This window comes from Scatophagus argus, chromosome 14, assembly GCF_020382885.2.
Source record: "Scatophagus argus isolate fScaArg1 chromosome 14, fScaArg1.pri, whole genome shotgun sequence".
NCBI classification, from domain to species: Eukaryota; Metazoa; Chordata; class Actinopteri; family Scatophagidae; genus Scatophagus; species Scatophagus argus.
In genome coordinates, this window is record NC_058506.1 from 17,640,299 (window position 1) to 17,659,550 (window position 19,252).

The 19,252-nt window shown below is 43.2% G+C and overlaps 1 protein-coding gene across 3 annotated transcripts in view; it reads left to right on the plus strand.

Moving 5' to 3' along the window:
* The window catches only part of jade2 (jade family PHD finger 2), a 145,339-nt gene that overhangs the window by 52,573 nt on the left and 73,514 nt on the right, over nt 1-19,252 (plus strand). The gene's annotated exons all lie outside the window — the stretch shown is intronic.

Consider the following 19,252-nt stretch of genomic DNA (forward strand, 5'->3'; position numbering starts at 1 on the left):
CTGTTATCCAGCCAAACAACAGAATGACTGTTTGCGTGCTCCATCTTTGACCACATTTTCAGGCCAGCTGCCCGACTGTATTGACTGACCCGCTGGCTTACCGACTGGTTGGCCGACCTCACTGAAATGTCAAGAGAAGTCAGAACTGGCAGGCTGACTGAATGACTAGTTGCCTGCCCGCCTGACAGGCTGACTCTGACCACAGTGACTGAGCGTGGGCCAGAACCGAGCCAATTTTCTGGTTCCAGAGGGTGACTCAGACTCCAGCTGAACCCATTCACCCCTGGAGGCTTGCGGGCAAAAGCTGGGGTCTGGAACCTGGGAAATTAAAAAAAATTTCACCCTCAAACAATAGTTTTTAACCTGCTGAGTTGTGTGTGTTGCAGCTGGCAAAGCAGCCTGCCAAAAACCTAAATGTGTTGGCATGTGCCTACTCCACATTCTCCACCCAGAGATTCGGTTGGCAGTTGTTTGATATATTTCACCTTTATTTAACCGGGGTGCTGTTGTGGCACTGACTTTAAAAAATAATTGTGGACTTGGTTGTAAAGGAAATAAGAAGTTGACGCTTTTACAGGGGAAAAGTATAAAGAAAACTGGTCTGAGCTGATAAATGAATGCAACTTCTCTTAAATAACTCATGGATCTGGGGGGTGGAGGGTTTGTGTTTGTGCATTTGTGTGTATGAAAGCAATTCCCCAGCTTACAACTGTAGCTTGTGTAGCATGTGTAGCTTGTGTGGCTGGTGGTGTTTACTGCAGGTTACCTCCAGGCTCAGTGTGGGTTGATTTATTTATTTATTTAATTTATGTGTGTGTGTGCATGTGTGTGTGTGTGTGTGTGTGCGTGCGGTTGTGTCTTTGTTGTTCCCCAGATGGATGTCATGTGAGTAAAACCAAGAGCTACAGTATGTGTGGGGGTGTGGACTGTGTGTTTTGTGGGTGCACAGCTAATGTATGCGCGTTTTGTGTGTGACGCATGTGAGTTATACTCCTGGTATTTTCTTGTGAACACTGAAAGATGTCGTGTGGGAATATCACTCACCTCTTCTCTCACAACACCAGCGCACTCTCTCTTATTCTGACACACAAATTCACTCTCGGACCAGTCAGCATCCTCTCCTCTCTTGCAGTAGTTCCTCTGTGGTATGGTACATCAAAGCCCTTTGCCTTCTGCACTGTGGGTTCAGTAACATCTGGGCCACGGCTTCCACCTTTTACCAGTCTACCATCTGCCAGCATCACTTGACTGAGGTGTGTGTGTGTGTGTGAGTGAGAAACAGGGAGAGAGTGAAACAGAAGAAGATAGTAGACTTTCCTTCCTTTTCTCCCTCTCTGGGTCTCGGTGTCCTGCTCAGAGTCGCCTCAGTAGGGTTTTTATAGGGGTTCGTGCATGGGCCCCCTTGTTGCCATTACCAGTTTCTCATATTAGTGCCAGTCTTTAACCCCACCTCACTGTCCTTCCGCCCCCCTGACCAGCCCCATCAGCCTGGTTGCTAAGGTGAGGTCATTGACTTTAACAGTCACATAAGGGAGGCTGGAGCGCCTGACTGGCCTCTTAAACCTGAACGCTCCCAGGAGAGTAAACACTGTTTACTGCTGCTTCGACTCCCAGCGGAGCCCTGAGGCCCAGGCCTTACATAAAATGATGGACACAGTGTTGAGCAGTGAGACAAAAAATGGCAGGAGAGACAGTGAACGGCGCGTAAATCCCTCAGCAGTCGGACTTTAATGTTGACAGTGGACAAAAGCATAAGATCTGCAACATATGTCTTTTGAAATTTAGCCTGGCGTTTCTGTTGAGAACTTATGTGATGAAAGTGGCATCTCTGTGGCACGGAGCAACTTTTCTGATTGCAGTTTATTCTTAAAAGCTCAAGTATCTCAGCAAATTAATTATAAAAAAAGTAGTAAGATCTGTAACCTGAGAAGAATGACTGATTAAACTGCCTCGACTTGAACACAGCCTGCCGCATTTTGTCGAAATGTTTGAGAGAGAACAAGCTAATGTTCTGGTGACTGGCAAGCGATGACATTGGCACCTTCAGTGTGTCTTACAGCGTGTTACAGCAACAAAAGTGAGTGGCAGCGGCAGGCCCCGAATCACTAGGGCAATGGCTTCAAACTGTTAGGCACGCCACGGTGTGTGATTTGTAAAGTAGTGTGAGCTAATGATAGCATGTGACCTTTTCCGCTGACAGAGACTGGAGGGGTTTCGGTGTAAGGGGAGATTGGCAAACGGGAACCAGAAGGCACCTGTGGCCTCGTAACGAGCTGCACCACACATTTCAAAGACCAGAAAGGCCCATAACGTGGATGTTCATATGGTAATGTTCAACAGAACGTGTGGAGGTTTCATATCCACGAAGTCGTTTCAGTCTAAATAAAGTTATTTTGAGTTTGTGATTTACTTTGGCCAGACACATGCTCCTTCATACGGTTTCCCCAGTGCAAAAATTAGCATAGTATCATCTTTTGCCTCATCAGAGCAACTCCAAATACCACTTTCACATCATTTCTCTCCTTCCCGCAGCAGCCAGTGTTTAAGATGACCTTCTGAATGACTTCTCGCTTACTGACGCTCTTTTCACTGCAGTGAAGATACATAAATAAAAGGAGGAGGAAAATGAAGGTCAAAAAGAAGAAGGACGAGGGATGGAATAAGAGACAAAATGTAGGGATACACACAGAGTGAGGACGGAGTGAATTATTCAGAGAATGAGGGATAGAGACGCGGTGAGGAGGGGGGATGTTGATGGGCGAGGAACTGAGGGAATAAGTAAACAAACAGGTAGATGAGGCGGTTGAGTGGAGCGGTACAACGACTGTGGATCTGCTGGGAATGACAAAGAGAGGGAAAGAGAGAGAGAGAGAGATGGACACACAAACAGAGCTTTGTCATTGCTTTATCAAATAACAGTAGTACCCTCAGTCGTCTCTCGTCCCCTCTCCCTTGTGTTTCCTGTCGTCTGTTTTCTGTGTATGCAGGTTTAATCGAAGCTTTCAGGCACAGAATTAAAGCAAGTGGGAACGCACCTCTGAGGAGCAGACTTGAAGCACTGTGCCCTAACGCAAAGAAGAAATTGAAACTAAGCTCATAAAAAATGGCCCAGCAGCAGCCTGGAGGATTTTTAAGGCTCTGACAGCAACCAAGAGCATGTAGTTCTTCACTGCAAGAACTATTTAAGTAGTTCTATCTTTTCCGCTGCAGCTGTTATTGTTTACTTGTGAAGTAAACGATTAGATTTTGGTGTTTAAAATAACAGAAATAGCTTGTATCGTCAGTCCAGAGATCCAACAGACAAAGACATTTTGTTTACAATCAGATAAGACAAAGAAAAGCAGAAAATACTCACAGTCTAGAAGCTGGAATTGTGTGATGTTTGATATTTTTGTTGGAAACGTTTAAAAAATTGACTACTGCTGATTAATTTTGTGATTGTTTCAGCTTTAAATTCACTTTTCTCTTTAACCACTAATCCCAACTCGATCTTTAGACCGTAAACTTCGACCGATGCTCGCGTGGTTGTTAGAGTTGTTAAACACACCAAACTCCATGAGGGATTTGGCTGCACCTGTGGCATGTTTTTTCACATAGTTTCCAATCAGAAGTCAGGAGTTTGTGTCTTCGTGTGCCACAGAGCGTGTGTGTGTTTTTAGCAGGCGCTGTCGTCTGGAGGGCTGTTGTTGATGGTGGCGGGCTGTTTTTGAAGTGCTGGTGGGCTTACTGGAAGTGTGTCAGACAGGAGAGGAATGCAGGAAGGGGGTGTAAGCCTGTGTGTGTGTGTGTGTGTGTGTGTGAGAGTGAGTGAGTGAGTGAGTGAGAGAGAGATGTATGGAGACAGGGCTGGGGTAGCCCCTCATTCTTGATGTGTACATGTGTGTAGTATGTGTGCACGCAAACACGCCTAAGGCTTCATTGCTCAGACCCGTTATTCCAACCGCCCCCTCCTTGTCTCGGTTTCAAAGCCCACAGCAGTTTCCCACAGTGTCTCTGGAGATAAAGTTGACACCTAGCTCGGTTTAGAGCTGAGATAGAACAACATTGTCAGTAAATAAAGATAAACTCAAGGCTGTAAACACAGCAATGGATTTTTTAACCTTTGAATAAATAGATATGAGGATTTTTCCCACATCAGCCATGATTGAATTCAGAAAAACCTCTGAGGTCATGTTCACTGTCCGTCCAGAGGAAATTAGTTTCACAGTCACAGGAAGAAAAGGAAGACTGACAATAACAAACACAACACAACAATTGATATTATTCCCATTTAAAACTTGGTATGTAAACATCCTGGGCCCCCCTGGGTCTGTAAAAAACAAACAAACAAAAAAATATAGATATAAATCAAAAACAATAGTGATTGATGTGTTGATATACTTTTTACTAAATCGCTGGCAAGTTAGTGTTCTGCTGCATCCCCCTGTGGTTCAGATCTGGATCAGCTGCCTTGAAATGTGAGGCTTCACAGGCGACGAATCACAACACAGAGTGGCATCAAAAGAATCAAAGGTCCTGCAGATTATTAACAGATTGTTCCTCATCTTTTCTCAGCCTGCTTGGGTCCCCCCCCCCCCCTCCCACGCGCACACACACACACACACACACACACACACACACACCCTCCCTCCATGAGTGCATTGAGTTTTTCTCAGAATGCAGAAGACAATTATTGGACTGCTCAGCGAAACGGTTTATTAGAAATCACTTTCCTTTCAGCTGTTACGTACTCTCCCCAAAGCCTCACAGCTGTGTGAGCCAAAACAATACACAAATGACGGCTCAAAGTATTACTCTGAGGAACATTTTCACTTCTCGTTTCATCATTTATGTATTAGACTACACTGTAAACAATGGATTTGCTACTTGCTGCTTATTTTTAAACTTTTGCTGTCGAACACTTAGGGGTGTGAGACAGTACTGATACACTTGAGTGCTGCGATATTGTGTTTTGTGATGCTTTATTGGTTCTTAAATTTCAATGTTTTAAATTAATAGTTTACAATGCAAAGATTTGTGGCAGTGGTTCATTTTGTGTCATCACAAAATGAGACAGGAAGTAGTAAGCACATATCGGTTGCGTAAGCAAAAAGAGCTCAGGACTTTGAAACATCATATCACCTAGGTCGCAACCCCTGTATCACGATACGTAGCGTGGTAGATTGAAATCTGCTGATGTCTAAAACATTATTTTTGCCATGCCAGGAGTGCAGGATAAGGCAAAAGGAGATTACAAAAGTTTGTGACTGGACTTACCTTCCTTCTTCCTCCTTATCTTAAAGAGCATTAACTGTGATTCGATTAGATTACCCAAACTTTCCTGTCACCAATAAGTTGGTTATGTTCCAGTCTCAGTGTGGAATTGCTGTCATATTTTACAGTTTTTAGTGATTCTTCCTGGATCAGACAGATCTGCGATCAGTGCATCAACAGTAACAACTTGTTGTGGGTTAAAGCTGAATTTCCTCTTTCCAGTCACACACATTTATTTCATGAAGGAAAGCATCATGCTGAGAATGGTAAAATGCTTTCTTCCTTTGAGTGATTTCTCCCTCCAACCAACCTCGAACTTCAGCCGTATGCATACGTTTCATCAGCCCCCTTCTTATCCTTTGACCGCAGGCCCACAGTGTGTATGTACATCTGTGTGTTGTGTACGCATTGCCAGCTGCAGAGGAAGAGGTACAACCAATCAGCCTTCCACACATCTGGCTGCAACTCCACTATGGACCTGTTTTGTAATTAAAAGGGGAGGAATTTTAATGACAAACTTAAATCAAAGAAGATTTGGAGACATCACTTCAAGATAATGGAGTGCAAAACTAGCCCGATGCCATGGAAGTGGTTATTAACAGGAGTGGCTCAGCAGTCCATGCTTGTGAACATTTTCCTGTTTTTGATTTAGTAAATGCAGCTCATTAGCTCGTCAGCTCTTAGAAAGATGATATCGCCAATTCTTTATCCCCACCTGCTAAGTTCTGATTGGTTTATTGTCACAACACCAGATCAGTATGAATCACTGTACGGAGTCCTAGTTGTGAATGATGAGTCAGAGGATTTAGGCTAATTCACTACAACAACAATGCTGTAAAGAACTGTAACCACTCAGCTAGTTATACAGCTACTAAATTGCAGCGTAATTCTGATGTTGCAGGACTTGCATCTGTGCCAAACAACTTCCTGTGACATTTGTCTCATTTACACACAACGTAAGGGTCAGTAGAGTCAACTTTTTGGCCAGGGCCTTGTTGGTTTTATGGTACTGGACATGACCTAATCTCTCAGAATGAATATGCTGATGGTTTGCTGATCAAAACGGTCAAAAACGCTACACTTAGCACATTGTATGTAATGTGATAGACTGCAGAGTTGTGCTGTATTTACTTGAGAAATGTTGATTTAGCAAAAAATTAAAAAAAAAAAAAAAAAGGTGTTGGTGGTGGGGGGGACCCTTGCGTTGGCAAAAAGACAAATTGCCTGCGGGGTAGCTGGAGGCTCTGCAGTGAAGCAGGGCTCAGTACTGGGCTGCTGGAGGAGCAGAGGCAGAAAGTTGGCCTATTAACTCTCATCTCGGAGAGAGACACAGAAGAGCAGACGTGGAGAGAGGTTGGAGTAAGTGCTCTGACTTCTCATCTTTGAATTATCCCTCCCTCTCTCCCTCCCTCTCTCTCTATGTCTCTTTTTATTTGACACTCTCTCCAAGTTTCTTTCTCGCCCGTCTGCTTTCACCAGCTCTTTAGATTCCGTCTCTCGTGTGATTAGCATATGCTAAGACACATCACTGGTTCAGGTCAGGTTGAAGATGGGCTCAAGTCCTACTCTCAGCGCTCCTCTGTTCCTGAGTGCTGCATTAGTGTCTTGAATGGGAGAGAAAATTTGCTGGATTTTTGAGCATAGTTGAACATTTCACTCCAAAATTCATGTGCTGCTGAAACTTAGCTTGGAAGGATTTCTGCACATTTGTTGAAATTGGCTGCAGAGATTTGGCCCCATTCAGCCACAAGAGCCTAAGTGCACAGCTGCCCACTGATGATGGTGATTATGCCTTCCTCACCTAAATTCACACCTGCCAAGTGCCGAATGCAGGTAGATTTTGTGTTTGGTGAGTAAATCTCTGAAGGCTGTTCACCTGGCGTTTAAATATTCGTACCAAAATAGTCATGTAATAACAAACTGTGCTGAGATTTTCTACCTTGTGTAGAGTTGCTGTGAAAAGAAAGACAAGAGTGATGCATGCGGTTTTACTCTGAAATGCATTGATTACCTTAGGGAAGAGCGAGTGATTTAAAAGCCTTGGGCTTCACCTCCGTCGAGTGGAACTGATTTTTAGGGGTGTAACTGGGAAACTGGGCTTATCATCATGGAAATAGATCATCATAACCTGACAGTGCTTATTGCGACTTGGAGCTGCTCCAGTCTTTGCGACGAGTTGTGTTCCTGAACTGATCAACTGTTCATCAGTATGTTAGAATGCTGAAACAAATCTAAATGTGACAGAAGGCAATATTTTTTTTTAGTTTTGGTTAGTAAAACAAAAGGTCTGGGCTGTGGATTTTTCTACCTATTTTTGGAGTCCACATAGTTGGAGAGTCCACTGCGGTGTTGATTCATCCCACAGGTTTTATGCGAGGTTGAGGTCAGGGTTCTGTGCAGGCCGGTCAAGGTCTTCCAGGTCAAACTGGGAAAGAAATGATTCCTTTATGGGCTGGGCTTTGTGCTGGCTTTGTGTTTTCCCAAACTGGGGAACCACAATGTTCTCAGAAGTGCCACCGACCAATAGTACACAAAAGTATATGGACAGCAAGTGGCGTCCATCCTCACAAACACCCTGGTATCCCATGATGCTGTGGAGTCAGGCTGTACACTGGGACATGGCTTCAGAGGAAAGGTCCTCTGGTCTCCACCCTTTTTTCTTTCACCTCCCCTCTCCCTCAGTCCTGTGACTCTTTCACCTTTCTCACCTGACTGATGGCCTTCCTACACGGACTGTTGTGTGGAAAGTCAAGGCTAGAGTTTGTGCGTATGCCGATTAGCATGATGGGCGTGTGTGTTAAAATGTTGACAATGAGTGTCGACAGTGAATCAGTTCAGGACAGTTTATTGCAGCTAATTGTTTGTGTACTCTTTCCCAGAAACTCTCTCACTCACACACACACACACAGACACACGCACAGACACACTCACGCACACACGCGCTCGCTCCTTGCTTGACAACATGACAGTAAAACCACATTTCTCTCTCGCCCAGCTCTCTCTGTCTCTCTCTCCCTCAGCCACCAACTGATTTGTATTAATATTCATGACCTGTATATGTTTCACAGAGCTGAAAACACTTGACTGTCTGCTCGCATCATTTTCTCTTGCTGTGTGTGTGTTTTGTGTGTGTGGTGGCATTTAAGGTGCCGGGAAAGAGACGATTCTTCATTCTGTATTTATACCCTTGTCTTTCTTTATATCGTTGTTTGGTTTTTTTTCTTCTTTTTCTTCTTTTTCTTATCCGTCTGTCTGCATTCAGGGCAGCACACTGGGCTTTGACAGGCAGAGGGGTGCAGTTAGGAGAGTCTTCTGGCTCTTATTTTGAAATAGTACATGGTGGTATTATAAATCTCAGTGTAGATTAAATTAGATATGATTAGATTAAGTTTGATTAAATCATCCCTGAGGGGAAATGTGGTCATTGCTGGAGCAGACAGCAGTCTGAAGCAGAAAACAAAAACAAAAATATAAAATGTGCAAAATGAAAAGAGTGCAAATGGAGCCTACATCAATACACAATAAAATTGGACACTGATGGTAGCTTCACTTTTGGCTTTTGATTCAGGTTGCTAAAATACCCAGATTAGCTTAAGTCCAGGGCTAATGAATTTCTTATTGAATGTTCTACTAAATTAGTGGTCATCAAACGTTTTTGCAGTGTTTTTTTCTTTCATTTGCTAAAAACAAGAAATGTGAAGAGAGAGCGGGAAACAGAGGTCCCAGTCAGTATTAACGTGGGACCATGTTATCCACCAGACCACCAGGATGCTTCAGGCTTCTCCTTTTTAGCCAGTACTGACCGCTGCTTTTGCAGGCTAAATGATAATGAGAAACTCAGCCGCCAGCAGATTGTATCAGCTGGGGCTAATTAATGCTAATGTCCTCAATAAGCTGCCAAAAGTCCAAAATGAAACTTTTGGTTTGCTGTCTGGTTAATGTGCTCTTTACATGCTGATGTCTACGCTTGGCCAAAGGTAATTTGTACTGCAAGTGGACTCAAGTGGACTCACTTTTCATGCAGCTCAACAGGACCAACAAATTGTCGACTCCTGGTGGTTTAACATTCTAGCTGGTCTCCCAGTTGAGCTTCCATATGAATATCAAGGTTGGAAGTTTATCAGCTTCATATTTCTGAATCAGGACCTCCGTGTTCCTTTGGAACATGACTCGGGAAAATATAACAGGCTTGTCACATGTCACGTTGGTATCAGTATTTCACATCGTCTTCTCCCTTTGCAACACCTGGCTGCTTTTTCACATGTGTAGTATTTCATGCTCTTCAGCTAACAGTAGCTGGTTACAGATCTTAGGTCAGTGCTTGGATGTTTAATATCTTTAAATGTTGAAAGCTGAACCTAAGTGGGTTCAAATTTAATGTGTGCTAAAGTTAGATTCCTTAAAATGCTATTGAACCTCAACCGTATTACATGCTGAGAGGGTCACAGGTGTGAAAGTGTGCAGCTGATGGATTCGGAGGCAAAGCGGTGATTGAAATGCAGCCCTGACGGCCTGCGTATGTGTGTATCTCTATATTGAAGCCTCATATAAAAATGTAATCCTTTTTATCGAGTGTGTGTGTGTGTGTGTGTGTGTGAGTGTATATACACATTCACACATCTTGTGTGTACACACTGTAGTGATTGTATTTGTTCCCGGAGAAAAGTGACTCATCCTGAACCCACAGCAGGTGAAAAAGAATTTATACATACACACACACACACACACACACACACACACACACACAAACAAAACATATATAGATTGTAACTTCCATGACATCACCGAAAGCAGGATGTTGTGTGTGGACTACAGTTCCTTTCTTCTCTCTCTGTGACCTCTCTTTTATTTCTTTCCTCTTTTCCTTTTTCTTTCCTCTTTTGCTTTTTCATCTCTACCTGATCTCACTGCCTTTTACGTTCCCTTTTTGCCTCTCTCTCTCTCTGTAGTTTCCTATCTCTTTTCCCTTTCTCTCTGGTCTCTTATCTTTCAAGGGAGCTTTTTAAAACAACTCCCACACGTTTACTCTGATCTGTCTTACACAAGCATAGATGCAAAACACATACACATACACACGTAAGGTCGCACCATTTGCGATTTGCCTCATGCATGTAATGAGGGCCCAAGACCCCAAAAACAAAATAGAGCCTACTTTTACACACACACACACACACACACACTCACACTCAAACTGCAGATGCATTTTGCTTTTAGACAGTCTTGCACTGACACCACCTCATATTCATAAACTCTGCGATAATAAACAGACAGAAGAACAGAGGCAGTGCTATCTGACTGTCAACATGTTTTTCCTCAAGACGTTTTATTTCCTCGGCAGTGTATCTTTCTGCTGCGTTTTATTGGATCTGGATGGGGAGTCACATTTTGAAATCCTGGCTGTAATCTCAGAAAGAAGCAGAGGGCAGCTTACAGCTGTCAAACTGCGACGCGGCAGCCTTCCTGTTTTCATCATCCTTACGTTGATCGCAGCACTGTGACGCAGCATCAGCTAACATGTAACATTCAAACGGGTTTGTTGTTTTTTCTTTTCATTCAAAACGCAGTGTCCAGCTGTAAAATATCTACTAATGTGTAACAGACCTGTAGCTTCTGATGTCGGGAATGATCGAAGACTCGATAAATTCACATTTCTGCTTTGAACTCACACATAAAAATGACTTCTGCTTCGGGAAAACATTTTGGCTACATGCATTTTGAGGCTCAAACGAAATGAATAAACCTTATGTTAAACAGTAAGGTTATGTTCAGTTTTGAACTTTATGTTCAGGTCGACATCAACACGGCGTTAAAAAACACAATCCCCTCTTTCATCTGTCGACACACACCGTGTTTTCTGATCAAATACATGCAAACACACAATCCGGGTGGGTTCGCTTGTAATGCGGATGGCATTTCTCTGCTCTTTAGCTAACAGCTGGATGTATTCACTCGAGCTTGACCAGATCATGGTTCATGTTTTCGTGTAGATTCCCATCTCCATGGTTTTACGAGGCCTTCCTTCATACAGCCCTATGTGAACCTTGTCACACTTGTGTCGCCCCCATCCTGTGAACGACTGAGCCTTTCGAGGATCCCTGTTTTCCCGCCCAATCATGACGTTATTACTTTGCTACCATTTCACCTGTGGGATGTTCCATACAGGTGCGCTTTGAGCAGTCCACAAAGTTCTCAGCCCTTTCATGCTCCTGTCCTGAAAAGTCTTGGTGGCATCAAATTCAGAATAAGCACACACACAAAATCTAAAACATTTAATTGTGTCTTTTATCACATTTTGCTTTATTTCGGCTTTAAACGACGCCCCAACTTCTCAGGGAATCGGGGTTTGTCAATACCCACAGCGTCTGGCAGACGTACTGTAACGTGACGGGAACAGTGAGATTTTCGCGTGGGGTTAAATGAGCTGGCGTGTTTGCAGAGCGGAGAGCTGAATGAGGGAGGAGTTTCTGAGAGACCTGCACAATGAAGGGGTCCCCCGTCAGAGTGTCTGTCCCATTCATTGTGTGTGTATGTACTGTGTTTGTGTTTACTTGTGTCTCTGTTTGTGTGTTTCCTTGTCTGTCTGTGTTTTTGCGTGTTGGTTGTCTATGTTTGTTTTTCTGCTTTTCCTGTGGGGTTTTTTCTGTCTGTGTGTTTCAGCCAGCTTCACCCCCCCGACTCTCTCTCTCTCTCTCTCTCTCACACACACACACACACACACACACGCGCGCGGCGCCCCTCCTTGTGAACTGGCCGAGCGTTGTGTAATCATTTATATAAAGAGGTATTAGTGTTTCTTCATAGGGAACATAGGGAACATTGTGGCTCAGTTGGGTGACATTCCTCTCCTGCCTCGAGGACAGAACGACTGTGGAAAACTTGTTAAGCTGTTGGTTCCCATAACATGTTCACATCAATGAGTCCCAAAATGTGACCTCTTTGCACAGTGAAGTGCCATTTCTTTGACGCTTCCTGTCATTAGGATCCTTGTTTTTGCAGCGCGTGAGGGCCATTAAAATGACCGCTCAGTTTTCATGCTCTGATAAGGCAACCTTGTACCTTGTAATGATATTAAAGTGTTCCTGGAAAGGCCTGCAACTCCCTTAAAGGGGCAACCCACTCACCCACCAGCACCACCCAACAGTGGGAAGTCAGTTGAAACTCATATGGCCACCATACACAGCGTGCACTAATGCATTTCAGTCTCTCGCTGCCTTCTTTTAAATTACTGAATTGAAAGGGTCTGGTTCCAACAAAGGCATAAAGTGATAATCTAATTTCTCTTGAACAGCTTGTGCAGTAACCAAGCACTTGGCAGTTACTTTTTCCTGCCAGTTAGCAGGCTGACAAAGTTACTGTTTCTTCTTCCAGGAGATTTGAATTGAGATTTTATTGCACAAAAGTGTTCAGAGAAAATGTGATGGTTATTTTTGGCCCTTTACAAACAGCCAGACTGCTCACTTCAGTGGCTTTAGGAATGACTGTGGGTTTGGAAGCTACACACACTATAAGGTGGTCCCCCGAGGAGCTGTGGAGTAACGTTTTTTAAGAGCGGGTGCCAATTTTGTTGGCGTCTTTCACACTCAGAAAGGACGTCCGTGCGTGAATGCGATGTGATGTGATGGACTGTTCTGCCAACTGTTCTACTGATCAGCATTTAGTGGTGGTAAAAGCCAGTTTTGTTTTGGATAAGATTTCAGGTTGATAAAATTCTTGATTTAAATGAGATCACAGATTTGCTAATTTCTGGAGCTTACAAATATTCTCTTTTCTTTTTTTTTTTTTTTATTGTATCTCCACAGAACAGTAAATATACAACCAGGTAGCAGGCTTCTCATTCTTGGCTGGCACTCACAAAATAATAAAGTGATTAACATGACAGGCTGTGGATTATATCTGCTGTAACTCACTTACTTCAGAAACTTAACAAAATAAAACTTGGATTATGTCGAGTTTTATCTGTTCTTCACCTGCAGCTTTTGGTGCACGTAGCTCATGGACGTATGCTGTGCAGGCTTCACCTGTTGCTCTAACGTGTCAGAATGAAACATATTTAATATACATCTTGCTACAGGTTCGAAACACTTAAACCCGACTGCATTTGGTGAGTGTTTGGGCAGGGTTTAGATTTGATGACCCTGGGTTCAGACTTTCTGACACGCTGTTGAAGCCACAGCGTTGAACAGGTTTGTGTGGGTGCAGGGTGAGGACGGTAAAGGAGTCGAGGGAAACACAGAAAGTGAGAGTGTGCCACAAAGCATTTTGGTCTCCTGTCTGCTCTCACTTCCACTTTTTTGTTTTTTTTAAATCTTATCTTTCCCCTCTCACTGTCGCTGTCTCTCACTCCTGTGCCTCCCTGGCTCCCAGCTAACTGGGTGGAAAATATGAATGAAAACATTCCCCCGCCTTGTTTGCCCAAACTGTGCTCCAGGCACGAACACACTGAACACACCACCCCATCTCTCCCCCCCCCCCCCCCTATCTGCTGCCCCCTACGTTTCCCTCCCTCTTGTTATTACTGCCTTCGTCTCTTTTGTTCAACATTGTTTGCACATTTCTGAGGACAGGACTGAAAGAAAGGGGCTGAGGAGGAGGAGGACGAGGACGAGGATGGGGGGGGAGCGTTGTTTTGGTGTTTCTTTTTTTAACTGTTTGTTGGAGGAACTGTGAGACTTTGGAGAGGAAAGGCAAACAGGGTGACACACGAGACTTGTGTGTGTGTGTGTGTGTGTGTGTGTGTGCAGTGATTTTTGTGTAACTGTAGTGGTTGTGTGTGTGTGTGCATGTGTGCAGGAGCCTGCAGTGCTTTAGCGTTGCAGTGTTAATAAGTGTGAGTCATATCCATGACAACGGGCAGACTGTACGAGCATCTGAACCACAGAACAAAATGGCAGCTCACTGTAACACCACACACTGGCTTCAAGACAAACAGTCCCCTTAAGCCTGTGAGTTATGGGGGAGGAGACATTAAACTTTGACCCAAAAGGTTGACTTTACAGCCTCAAAAACATTAACGACATTAAACACTGAAGTCCTCAAATCTCAGACTATCAAGACTTTTTTTTTTTTCTTGGCTGTAACCTCTAATTCTTTACCTACTAATGCTTACGTTGGTTATTAATAACTTTACTTGTGTGGTAAGTATTTTAACCCATAATTTGGCTGAAAATCCATGTCGCACCATGATGGCAATGTTTTAACAACAATGTTTTATTTTACATTTGTGTTCATCTGCGGGGTTACTCTGAAATGGATATGGAGTTTATAGATTAGTCATCCTGGACAAGTTACAATCATGGGGGAGTCATTCTATTTATTCTTTCTATCAGTTGTGCAGTCATGCTGTCAGACTCGACAGCGATAGCACGTACGATATTTCCGGTTGTGATAGACAGATATTTTAACGCATGTACAAAAACGGAACGAGGAGGAGGTGGAAATGGAGCGAGAGTGAGTGGCACTGACATGAAGCGACAGCGAGAGAGAGTGAGAGCAGACCATAACGAAGCCACATTTTCCATTCATGAGCTCCTACTTAAAATGGAAATTCTCTGGATTCTCGTTTTTAAAAACGTTGTCTCCATCTTTGGTGCTCAGCACTCATTACTGTGGTGTTTCTGAGCCGCTCCTCCCAGAGATCAGCTGTCAGTCAAACAGTGTGGGCAGCCGAGTAACATCCTCCTCTTGGTATTTCTCTTTAAAAAAGTTGGATTATTTTCCCATACTGACTCTCTCTTCTCTTAATTTCCAAGTAGCCGCAGCATGAAAATCTGGCTCCAGTTCGTTTTCTGTATATTTGTCATGAATGTTTACAACCTGTTCTGTCTTCTCTGTCTGCTGCTTACTTGTTGCAAAGGATTATCTCCCCTCCCCGTTGGGGTAATTAACGTTTCATTTAATGCGATCATCTGATCTGCTTTGATAATCGTTTGTTTAGCGTCTGTTAAGTTAAAAGGAAGAAAAAGTTTTAAACTGCTCAGTAAGACCGTCGCTCTCTAAAGAAGGGGGTGAATGTTTGTGTGTGTGTGTGTGTGTGTGGTTTTCCACTTACTTAACTATGACATGATGATGACTCACTTCTTGAACGCATCACAGCAACAATCCAGGAATGTGTGTGTGTGCTTGTGTGTGTGTGTGTGTGTGTGTGTGTGTGTGTGTGTGTGTGTGTTGTTGTGCATGCATGTCAGCAAGTAAACGACCCACCATTATTGCAGTGGAACTTAATGTCGTCTTTATTTTAATTATATTACATATCTGATCTCATCTGATTACAGTACAAGAAATAATATGACACAAGCCTGAATGATTTCCATATCCGCTCAGTCAGCCTGTTTGTCGGGAAGGACGTTTTGATCGTGACTAACCCAAACATCCATGCTTTGCCTGTCAGATATGAAGCTGCTATAAACAAAATTTATATGTAAGCAATGTGCTGCATGATTACTTGAGCTGCACGGCATTTTTCGGATTGTTATTTTGGTTTTCCAGCCGCGACTTTACTGTTTTGGTTCCTTCTCACCACTCGCTTTTGGCAGGAGAAGGAAGCTTTATATTTCGGGGGAAAAAGCTGTGGAAAAAAACTCACTGGAAGTAACAAAGTAAGTGAGGAACTAGTGAACATAACGGAGCATTTAGCAGAGTCAGATAATTCGCTCAGGAGTTGATGGAGACCAAAAACTAGCGCTCAAAACAGGGTGAATATTGAACTGTCCAGGATGTGGCATCTGTTCGCTAACACTCGACTTATTAGGTGACAGCGTTGGATTACTGGCTTCTTTCTGCTGACCCAGAGTGGCCAAAAAGTTATTGCACATTTAATGTGTTCAGTTTGACTCTGCCAGCACAGACAGAGAGAGACAGAGTGCAACACATACAGACAGTCATGGAAACTGTTTGTTTCCCATATTGCTCAGCTCTTTGCAATGGGATGCAAAGGCACACAGGCAGACAGGAAATTACAGAGGAAGAGAGATGTAGTGCGCGCTCACACACACACACACACACACACACACACACACACACACTCTCACACATCCTCACGCACCACACAGGGTTGCCCCTGGACCCCGGGCTGGGTAACCCTGTGTCCTGCTGGATGCTTGCCTGATTCTGCTGCTCCAGTCTGCATGCAGATATGAGGCTGTGTTTTAGAGCAGGGGGGTGTTTGCATGGGTTGCCCAAGGATAAGGGACTGTTGGCACAAGACACACACACACACACACACACACACACACACACACACAGAGTGTGGTGTGAAAACTAGGGGAAGAAAGAGAGGGATTACAGAGAAGAAAAGGGAATAGCCAGCCTTCTCAGCCGTACTGTGACAGGGAGGCATTTCAAGAATGAGATTATTTCAAAAACACACACGCACAAAGTGAACACATAGGGAAGTGATTGTTTGCATCTGTCAAGAATGGTATGTCTGAACAAATGGTTTAATCTTTATTCAGAGTCATGCCTTATCGTCAAGGGTTTTTTTTGCATCATCCCGACCTGTGGGTCTCGACTTCAGCCTTCACAGAGACGAAAAGAAGCGTCTTCTTCTGTCACCTCCTCTCTGCTATGCTGTTGTCATAGTCCTAATGTGCACTGCATCTTTGTTAGTGGCTTTTACATTGACTTAACATTTTTAGAAGGATATTACATCACATTACATTACTCCCCTGACACCCCCCTGACCTGAATTTGACTGTCCCGGCTGTCTGTCGCCTTTCTAGCTGTTGGCAACCCTGAACCTGCAAGTGGTGCGATATTGATAAAATCTAATGTTATAGAAATTGTTAACAAGGCTGCCTTTGCGCGTTTTGAGGAGGCGAAGGTTTTCTCAGATAGTTGTTGATGTTTCTAGCTGAAATAACAAGGTATAATCGGCTCTAGCTAATTAATATAGTTTAAAAACTCAAGCAGTTGTCAGTTTTTAATGAAGGATGCTCGCATTTGGAATCTCTCAGTTAAAGTTTTAAGCTTATCATATCGTGCCACATTGCTCATCTTCTTCTGATAAGATGTTTCTTAATTTTTTTTCCATCCCACCCTTCTTTATTTTCTCCTCTCCCCTTCAAACCCTCCCCCTTTTTTTCCGTTCAGCCTCATATTCATTTCCAGCCTCATTTAGAAGGACTTCCTGCTCTTCATGAGTGATCAGTCAGGAGTTGATGTCTGTTTAAACTAGACGTGTCCTGTGTGGGCAGAGAGTCAGACCGAGAACTGAGCTCAGCCGCCGTCGCTCTGCCCACACTGGAAATGTCTTATGTAAACACCATCCACTTCATCCCTCCTTGAGAGGAGATCTTTATTGACGTTTTATGAAAAGGAGGAAAGTGAGATTTAAACAGTGGTGAGAAACATATGGGAGTGAGGAGAGAGAGGAAGACTTGGTTGACTCTTTTTTTATTTTGCAGTCTTTCTTTTTGTTTGTCAAACTTTTAAAATAAAGTCCTGCAGCTTTCTCTACTCCTCTGGCATGCTTTGTCTTTTCATCTGCGATTTCATCCAAATGCAGCTCAATTTACATTCAGTTGCCAGTTTATTGTGTACACCCAGCTAAAATTCCTCCACTGGAGTCATGCAAAATAAATAAATAAAAATAAATAAAACCTACCTTCGTGATCCAAGTTATAATGTTCGGTTTTCTGTGTTGAAATTGTTTTAAATGTGAACTCGTGGGTGATCATGTGTAAGTGAGGACAGGACATTTGCGTAAAATGAGTTTACATACAACGCCTGCCGTTTCTGTGGACACCGGAAGAATAAAACTTTGCAACCAAATGTTTACTTTCATGAAAACTGTCTGTCCAGCTAAAACAAGCCTATATCATCTCTCTATAAAAGCACTTTTGGTATGAATTGTTTAAGATATAACGAGATACATCGTTGTCACTTTTGAAAGAACAGTGTTTAACTGTTTACCTGAGTTTTGCCAGTGAATGAAGTCTTTTTTTGCAGGTAAGTCAAATGCAGAACAGACGCACTCACTCAGACAAATAAATTACCTGTCCTCCCTGCTCACGCTCATTTAACATCCCATCCAGCAGTGTTACGCCACAAGATACAGTTTACAGTTCCCGCTTGCCTGTGCATCCCGCATAGTAAACCAAAACAGTTCTCCTCTGGGCCTCAGAGGGATGGAGTGACTTTGGTTTGCATTGTTTTAAGAACCGAAGCCCCACGGTGTGTTGTTCCTCCTGATAAATATTTCATGGGACACACCATTAAGATCAAAGCAGACTCAGCTGTCGTATTGTTACGATTCCAGGGAGGGAACATTTCAATATCCCCCCTCTGCTGCTCTCCTCATTAGGGCTCCTCAAATGTAAACAGAAGTCATTTCTAAGGTTTCTTCATTATGATTATTTTTAGGTTTTTAGGTGAAAATATTCTTTGAAAATGGGTCTAAAAAGATGGGACGTTATATTTTTTTATGCGATATAATCAACTTCAGGGTTAAAAAGCTGTATTACTTTTTTTTTTTTAACCCCCCAAATTTGTTCATGCAGTAGAGGTCACACACTGATGTTGGACCAAAAGGCCTGGCTCACAATCTCCGTTCCAGTTCATCCCAAAGGTGTTGGATGGGGTTGAGGTCAGAGCTTTGCTTTGTGCACTGGGCCACAGTCATGCTGGAATAGAAAAGGGCCTTCAACAAACTGTTGCCACAAAGTTGGAAGCATAGCATTGTCCAAAATGTCTTGGTATGCTGAAGCATGAAGATTTCCCTTCATTGGAAGTAAGGGGCTTAGCCCAACCTATGAAACACAGCCCCCTAAAGAGGTGTGTCTGGATACTTTTGTCTATATAGTATAGGGTATGTCTCTGTATTTCTCAGATCAGACTTCAGACATGGGGTGTCTTTATCCTTTTATGTTACATTACAGACCATCAGAACTCCAACAACATTGATAGAAAAGAGTCCTCTACTGTTTGTATTTCTAATAATAGAATTTTCCCTTGGGGATAAATAAAGGAATTCTGGTTCTGGTTCTAAGTCTAATAATGTGTT